The sequence below is a fragment of the Haliotis rubra genome, unplaced genomic scaffold, assembly GCF_003918875.1.
Source record: "Haliotis rubra isolate DU_JTF1 unplaced genomic scaffold, ASM391887v1 Scf130, whole genome shotgun sequence".
In the NCBI taxonomy this organism is placed as follows: Eukaryota; Metazoa; Mollusca; class Gastropoda; order Lepetellida; family Haliotidae; genus Haliotis; species Haliotis rubra.
Window position 1 is genome coordinate 62,248 of NW_025765226.1, and position 9,248 is coordinate 71,495.

The following is a 9,248-nucleotide window of genomic DNA, read 5'->3' on the forward strand; positions in this document are numbered from 1 at the left end:
TTTGTGAAAAGACATACTTTACTATTTCAGCATGTCCTCCAGAACAGGCTAAATGAAGCATGTTATTTCTTCTAGAATCTATTTTTGAAATATTACCTCCCCTATCCACGAGTAAATCAAAGACTTGTTTGTTTCCCGTCAAAGCCGCTATCATCAGAGGTGTTCTCCCTTTTTGTCCTCTGCTGTCGACGTCCACGTTGCCCTGGGAGAGGATGTACCTCACTGTCGCTATATCTCCACCATTACATGCCATGTGCAGAATGTTGTTACCCTTAGTGTCTACATGTAACAAATCGCAACCTTTACTCACAAGAAAGTCAAACACGTGCCCATGTCCTTCGTACGCTGCCTCCATCACTGGCGTCCTCTTGTATCTTCCCGTTCTACTGTTTATGTACACCTTTCCTTCTGCCAAGATTCTCCTCACCTGGCACATGTCCCCCCTCGCAGCAAGCAGCATAAAGCTGCTTGTTTACATCTTCATTCTTCGTTGCCCCTTTTTGGCATCTCCCAGAAGAGAACTGCTTCCCGCCTAGAGATATACATAATTATAACAAGCACATATATCATGACATATTTTATCAATTACTCTTTCAACATTTAGCTCTTAATCAAGTAAGAAGTTAGTTGATTGGGCGAAACCAGAAATTCAGATTATTGACAGCCTCACAAAAAGAAAACACATATTTATTATCCTTTTTTTTGCGTCATATATAAAGTTAAGAAAACACTCCAAGCTCCAACAAATTACCTTTTACACAGACAGCTTTCCCGGACCGAGTCCTTAAACATTGTAAACCTAGACGGCATGACATGGATTCACAGGCTCCCGTAAAAAACCTGGAAGTAGAAATAATATTATATATTAATAATTTTGGTTGATGTGGAATTTACGCCATACACGGATACACGAACCGATCGCTATAAATCATGTCTAACTTGTGTTTCTATTACGTGTTAGACATAAACTTTATACAATTAATGAGGTTTACAGATCATTGCAGAATCATGCAGGGTAATAAAAATGGCAAGATACAATAGAGTTGACGTGCAAAATTCAGTGGCAGTACAGTTACAAAGGCAACAAAATATGTAAAAACAGTTATTAAAGCAAGAAAGTATATAATATGCATATTGTATATTTTCGGGTTAATGTTAATATGTTGCGAGTCTTATTCACTTATGTATGTACGCCATTAGGTTTGTACAGTTACAAATATATTTTTATTCAGTCATGCATATTATCAAGTACGTATGCTGTCTACATTTTCATTTATTTACTGCATTGATCTATTGGTGTTGAATATATAACAATTATTCAGTTACTAGTATACAAGCATTATCATTTGTTTGTTTTATCGACTGTTTGTAACACTAATCCAATAATAAGATATGTACTACCATAGGTGAACCTTTGACTTTTAAACTGAATATAAAGTAATTATTTGCAGTCACATGGATTTATTACTTATTGAATGTACTTCTAATTATCAAAATCCATTATGATCCTTTCCTTATTAATACGTCTAGATGAATCAACACATTCTGCCCAATTTTTTTATTTTTTTTTATTCCACTTTTTTTGTTGTACAGCAAATCATACATGTCATACATAATATGTCATTTAAGATATGCTTCATTGAAAACAGACTGTTTATGGCAACACGAGCAATGTCATCTATCGAGAAGCAGTTTCATCAAAAGAGTAACTGGATAAAATGGTTCAAACAACCTGCTTATGGCAACTGGACCAATGCCATACATCGAGAAACAAAGTTTCAGCAAAAAAGAGTAATTAAATAGAGTGGTTCAAACATACCACTTATGGCGGCTGGACCAATGTCATACATCGATAGACAAAGTTTCATTGAAAAGGGTAATTGAATAGAGTGGTATAACCAATGTCATACATCGATACACAAAGATTCATTGAAAAGGGTAATTAAATAGAGTGGTTAAGAAACATACTGTGTATGGCAACTGGACCATACATCGAGAAACAAGGTTTCATCGAAAAGAGTAATTGAATAGAGTGGTTAAGAGACAAACTGCTTTATGGCAACTGGACCATACATCAATAAACAAAGTTTCAGTTTAATAGTAATTGAATAAAGTTGTTCAAAACATACCACTTATAGCAGATGGACCAATGTCATACAATGATAAACCAAGTTTCATCGAAAAGGGTAATTGAATAGAGTGGTTCAAACAACCAAGTTATGGCAACTGGATCAATGTTGTGCATCGATAAAACGAAGTTTCATCGAAAAGAGTAGTTGAATATATTGGTCAAACAAACAACTTATGGCAACTGGACCAAAATTTAACAAATTTGTTGTAATCACAGTTAGAGTAAACTATGGCTTGTGTTATAGTAATTTGTTAACTCCCTCTGGATCGAAGCAAAGGAAAGTTTTCCTCGTTTAACATAAACTTTGAAAATTGTGTTTTTTATTACGAGACAGATTACGTTTAAAGGGTCATTTCTTTTAGAAGGAAAGCCCAACAAAAGTGTTTCTTTAGTAAACTGTATACTGATTTCCGCCTTGCTGTTTACCCAGTTTTGGACTTCAATCCAGATTGAGTTCACAATTTCACAATTCCATAAAACATGACAATGGGTGAGTGAGTGAGTGAGTTTAGTTTTACGCCGCACTCAGCAATATTCCAGCTATATGGCGGCGGTCTGTAAATAATCGAGTCTGGACCAGACAATCCAGTGATCAACAGCATGAGCATCGATCTGCGGAATTGGGAACCGATGACATTTGTCAACCAAGTCAGTGAAACTGACCACCCGATCCCGTTAGTCGCCTCTTACGACAAGATAGTCGCCTTGTTATGGCAAGCACATGGGTTGCTGAAGACCTATTCTACCCCGGATCTTCACGGGTCCATAAAGCATGACAAATATCTGCTATAAACTTATGACAAGTTGTACAGATAGGAGAGTTTTGGTATCCAATCTTAAACAAATATTTTCCAACTGGAAGGATTCGGTTAATAATTTTATATTGAAACCACCGTAATTGAACACTATCAGTTGATCGAAATGGAATTTCATTAATATTCCTCCATTCCATATCTGTATATTGTTTTACTATTTCTTTCTCCCATTGTTGATTGGCTGAAGTCTTCTGGAACTTGGATCCTAATAACACATTATAGTAATATTTTGAGCCCTTTTTGGTATTCAGGAGCAAAAGAATGTTAAATGGTAATAATGGTGCTGTTAATGGTTCATTATCGTCATAATCAAGCTCGTTTAAATATTTATTCAAAGCCTTTTTTACCCCGTGAAATGTTAAATAATTGGAGGAAATATTGTACTTATTTTTGAAATCTAGGTATGAAAGAGTTTGACCATCCTGATCTATCAAATCATTGATATATTTTACTCCGGCTGTCTCCCATTGTTTAATAAATATGCATTTTTTATCAATCTTAAGATTATCATTATACCATATATACTGTGAGTACGCATCTTTTCGTGTTTTCTTATGCTTATTCAGGAATAGATCCCAGGATGATAAAACATCTCGCCAGAAGGGTATTTGATTCGTAAAGAAATAATTGATGTATTGTGTTCGAGAAGGTAAATCGTCTAAGACATGAAATCTTTTGAGAAGCAATTACATCCCTTACAAATGGAGTATTGAACCCGTCCGGAATATTGCATATTACCCTGTTCCTTTTAATCTTATCGGGTTTTTCGTTCCAAATAAATCGAAAGCAATTTGCTTGGAAATTTTGTATTACAGTTTCTGGTGGTGTAGGAACGGTAGAAAATAAGAGATTAAGTTTTGGTAACAATAAGGATTTCAGCACTGTGTTACGTCCAAACGGCGTTAACGTTCTACATTTCCACATTTTCATTAAATTTTCAATTTCTTTAAATGTTTCGTTGTAATTAGCATCTACCATATTTTCAAGATCAATGTCAAATTTGATACCCAGTAACTTAAACGTTTCAGTCCAGTCCATTTTACAGTTCTTCAATAGTTTCATTCGGCTACGTTTTTTGGAACCGATCCAAATCAACTTTGTTTTATCAATGTTAATTTTTAAACCAGAAAAACGTGCAAAAAAGGTTAATGTATTCACGACTGCTTGCAAGCTCCTTTCAGTACCATCTAACATTAAGGAAGTATCATCTGCGAACTGCGCTAATAATTGTTCATTAGATCGAATCTTTAATCCTCTGATAGATTTATTGCTTTTAAGTAATCTGGTTAATATTTCAGTGCATACTATGAAAATATATGGAGAGATTAGGTCTCCTTGGCGACAACCTCGACTTAGTTTGAAAAAGGGACTAGCAAAACCATTTACTAATACACAAGATTCAGAATTTTTATAGAGCAGTTTTATCCATTTTCGAATAGAAGGGCCGAAATTAAAAAAGCGAAAACGTTTTGAATAAATCGCCGTCTAAAGAATCGAAAGCCTTTTCGAAATCAATAAGCATTAACAAGCCTGGAATCTGATAGGTATCCACATATTCCATTACGTCATACACTTGTCTTGTAACCTCTCCCATATATCTACCCTTTATGAAGCCTTTTTTGTTCCTCACTGATCAATGTGGTTAAAGTCGGTTTTATTCTCTTTGCTAATAGCTGCAGAGGCAAGTTTGTTCACAATATTAAGTAATGAAATGGGTCTCCAGTTCTTTAGAAACTTTTTAGGTCTGCCTTCTTTTGGAATACAAGTGATGATACCCTGAACTTGTGTATCTGATAGAGCTCCGTTTCTGTAAGCACAATTTAGCGATTTTATAAGATACACATTTAAATCCCGCCAAAAAAAATTGAAAAATTCTGCAGTGAAACGATCAGGGCCCGGGCTTTTTTCATTTTTCACACGCTTCAAAGCATTAAGAACCGTATGTTAATTCGCCTTCTAATGTTTCTGCCAATTCATCACTAACCTTGTGGCTATTCGGAAATAAATCTTCGAGATCTATTTGAGAAGTTTCCTTTTCACAGTAGAGATTTTGATAAAACGTTTTAGTTTCAATTAAAATGTCTGAAATATTAGAGATTATTTCTCCGGATTTTGTTTCAAGTTCAGCAATAGATTTATTTTAAAAATTCCTCGATTCCAACTTTAAGAAAAAAATTGTTGGTTTTCACCTTTTCTATCCATTTAGACTTTGCCCTTATAAAACTACCTTTTGCTTTAATTTCGCTAATTTCTTCTAATTCGGAGTTTATTTCATTTATATGATGCAGTAATTCTTCTTTTTCTTCAGTATTTGTCGATTCATCTAACTCTATTGTCAAAATTGCGAGTTTTTCAGATAATTTCTTTTCGTTTTTTTCTCTGTCCTTTTTTTTACTACACGAATATAGTATGGTTTTACCCTAACCATACATAATATCATTTCCATAAAGTTGATCTGAAACTCCAAAACCTTCGGGGTTTTCGTATTCCTCACAAGTTTCGTGTAATGTATTTTTTACTAGTTTTACATATTCAGGATCATTTAATAAAGAATTATTAAACTTCCAATAACTCTTACCTCGTTTGACCTCATTTGAGTGCAAACTTATCTCTGAGAGAATGATCAGTTCTAAAACCTGGATCTATGCTGGTATATTCTACTGAAGAGAGGAGATTGTGAGAAACAAGGAAATAATCAAGACGTGATTGTTTTAAAGGGGTAGGCTGACGCCAGGTATACCGCCTTTCAGTTGAGTTATGTAGTCTCCAAGGGTCTTTCAAATCCTATAACTCTATAATATCCTTTATGTTGGCTCTGTTTTTAGGGTTATTTTCATTTTTATAATTAAATTGATCAAGAATAGGATTTAAGGCACAGTTCCAATATCCACAAAGAATAAAGAATTCCGAGTCAGATTCATTTAGATTGTTGATAATTTGTTCATAAAATTCAGGCGTATCTTCGTTTGGGCCGTATACATTTATAAGCAGATATGTCTTATTTTCAATTTCAATATCAATGGCTTTAAAATTTCCACGTTCTGCATCAGGATATTCTTTACTAACATAAAATTCAAAATTATTGTTGAAAAGAATTGCCGTTCCTCTCGCCTTTGATTTGAATGAGTTAAAATAACATTCCGAGTAACCCCATTGTTGTTTGATAAACTGCTCTTGTTGTTTTGTAAAATGAACATCTTGTAAACAATATATGGACGCTTTTTTCTTTTTGAGAAATCTAAATACTTGTTTTCTCTTAAGACTATCGCCAATGCCTCTACAATTCATGGATTTTTTTTGACTCTTTCGAAACCCATTATTTATTATTCATGATTCGCAATTGATATGATATGAATAAGATGGTAAAGCTTGAGATGCTGACATTTTGATGACTTCCAGAATTTGTGTATTTTTCACAGGTTAACAAAACGTAGTGGAATTATAGTTAATAAGAAACCAACAAATAATAAAACATGCTTCATCGGAAGCTGTCGTTTGGGTGGTCAACCCGTACCCGCAACAAAGTTCAAAGTATAATTAGCGATTACTATGGTGTTATAAAAAATAGAAAAGGAGCCGTGCACTTTACATTACAGTACTTTAGCGCATAAATCAGGTTAATTTACACTGAAAGTGACTCTTTGGAAAACAAATCTAACAAGTTACATGTAGTAGCTTCGGCCCCCGTGTGCAAGCAGTGATAACCATGGTTTGCACGGGCTGCTTGTGAACTCTTATATAACATTGCTTCAACGGGTATACATGGCAGATTAAGAGATAACCAATGCACAAACCACTACTACTAAAAAACAAGGAGGTGTAGCTGGTGTAAATGAAACGAAGGCACAATGTTCCCTTGTTTGTGCTATCTTGTTACACGGGGACCAGATTAGTGTCAAATATCAATCATAACACGTCTGATAAAATGTGACTTGTCACTGTTAAAATGTCTAGTCAGTGATTGGATTACTAAAAAGGCTACTAAAGGCTGACCAATTATTACTTACTTGCGTCTGATCCTTAAGGAAAACCTAGATCCAGATTCCTCCGTAATATTTGTATTACATCTTGGTAGTCGACAGATTAAGCTTTTGAAATTGTATTCAAAACTCACACAACCACCTTGCTCAACACATCGAGCTTGACACACTTTTATGCCAATATTCGTAGTAGTGATATAGCGACCTGCTTCCCGATCACGTTGTGTCGAACTGCAAAATGCAAACATCAAGTACAGTGCTAAGATCAGAAACAGGTTCCCGAAGTCACGTAAACGTAGCAGTGCCATCTTGCTGTATTCACAGAGGAGCAGCGGACGGCCTTTATATATAACAAATGCCGAATGAATCAATATGTATTGATTTTCGCCGTATCAGCACTTTTCCAGCTATTCGCTGGACGTCTTTCCTGATAAACAGTCAGCTTGAGTTAGTTAAATGGCGTTCTTTTACATACACATTAAACTTAATCATACACTCAGGTATGAAAGTTTCAAATGGCTTTTGTTGTTTTTCCCAAATTACTCTAAACATATCCGATGAAGTATATCTGACAACATCATTGCATAGCAAACAGGGTATTATACCACACAGGATATAAAATTAACATACCAATTAGTGACATTAAGGGTGGCAAAAGAGTTGTATCTAAGTGCTCATTACGAGACATATTGAGATATACTATCTATCAAAAGTTTAGACTCACTACAGCACTCACTATATGTTATGGAGGTATATATAGTTACATCGAAGATGAAGTTCTCTACTAACTTAGGGTAACCAACTGCAAATCTTATGCAGATGAATTGCACAAGGTTCATGCATCAAAATGCTGTAAAGAATGTTCAAATATCGGGCATGTGAACAGCTGCATTTTGATGTAAAGTTTTGTTGAGAGTTCGCCAATTTTCAAGTTTCATCATTTATTGAAGTCATGACAATCATCTTTTCAACGTTACGAATTTGTTTTACAATACATCAGTTCATGTGTAAACAATACCTTTAAACAGTATGGAATATTTTGCAAAATCTAGTTTAGAACAGTTGACTGAAATACGTGGCTACATTTACACTAGTGAGTCTAAACTTTTGATGGGTAGTATAGTTATGCCGAAGTATACTATCGAAATAAAGAAACGCATATGCGTTTTGTATTTTTTTAAATCTATTAATTACCTGCTGTGTTCATACAATCGTCAAAATATGTAACAAAAGTGTTGATAACGTGATTTTACACAATTGCACAAGTAAAATAGCAATGTTTGATTTTGATGAGATTTTTTACAAGGATGAAAAAAGCATGCACTGTCTGGCAAAAAAACATCCAGATTACTTTCGGAAATCGTCATTCGTTTTGAAGGAGTTTCAAGGTCAAATCACTACACCACATCTTGACGCTGCGGCACGGAACATTGTCATTGAAAGAATCCACGCTGGAGATTACCAATCTTCTGTTGCCAGGCGTCTGAATGTTAGTCTGAGCACGATATCACGGCTTGCACCTCGTTACAACCAAACTGACCATCCACGTACAGGCAGACCTCGAGTCACCACTGCAGCCCAAGATCGGTACATCCGGGTAGTACATTTGCGTGATTGTACTGCCACGGGTGAGAGCACAGCAGCCAGGGTGCAGACTTCGGAGGATATCCGGTCAGACTGTACGGAACAGGTTGAGAGAGATTGGAGAGCCAGGAGATCCGACGTCGGGACCGTGCTACGTCGTCACCATTGCGCTCAACGTCTCCGTTATCTAAATTTATCCACTTGGTTGTATAGACATTTCCTTCTTCTAAACTGATGTAAAAGTTCACGTACTAAAGTCTATTTGTGGACGAGTTATACATGTGTCTGTGTTCTGCGTTTCTTTCCTTTTTTGAATAGTATATACACTCGGTAGAAGTTATGCAACAAGAATAACATCTGACACGGTAATTGTATTGATACAAGTGATGCATCATGTTTGCATCGACCTTTTTGATGGTTGGTGCATTTGGCGATTCACCTCACTTTGTTGTTTCTTTTACTGACAGACCAGTAAAGATCCTGGTTAAATTGATCTTCAGTAACCCTTGCTTGCTCAAAGAGGCGACTAACGGGATCGGGTGGTCAGGCTCGCTGACTTGGTTGACACATGTCATCGTATCCCAATTGCGTAGGTCGATGCTAAAAGTGTTGATCAATGGCTTGTCTGGCCCGGACTCGATTATTTACGGCACCCGTGAAGAGCCACCTCCTCGTGGTGGGTGCTGGGTAACGCTAAGCGCTCTTCAACCCCCCGTTGTGGACCCGGGGGTATATTTG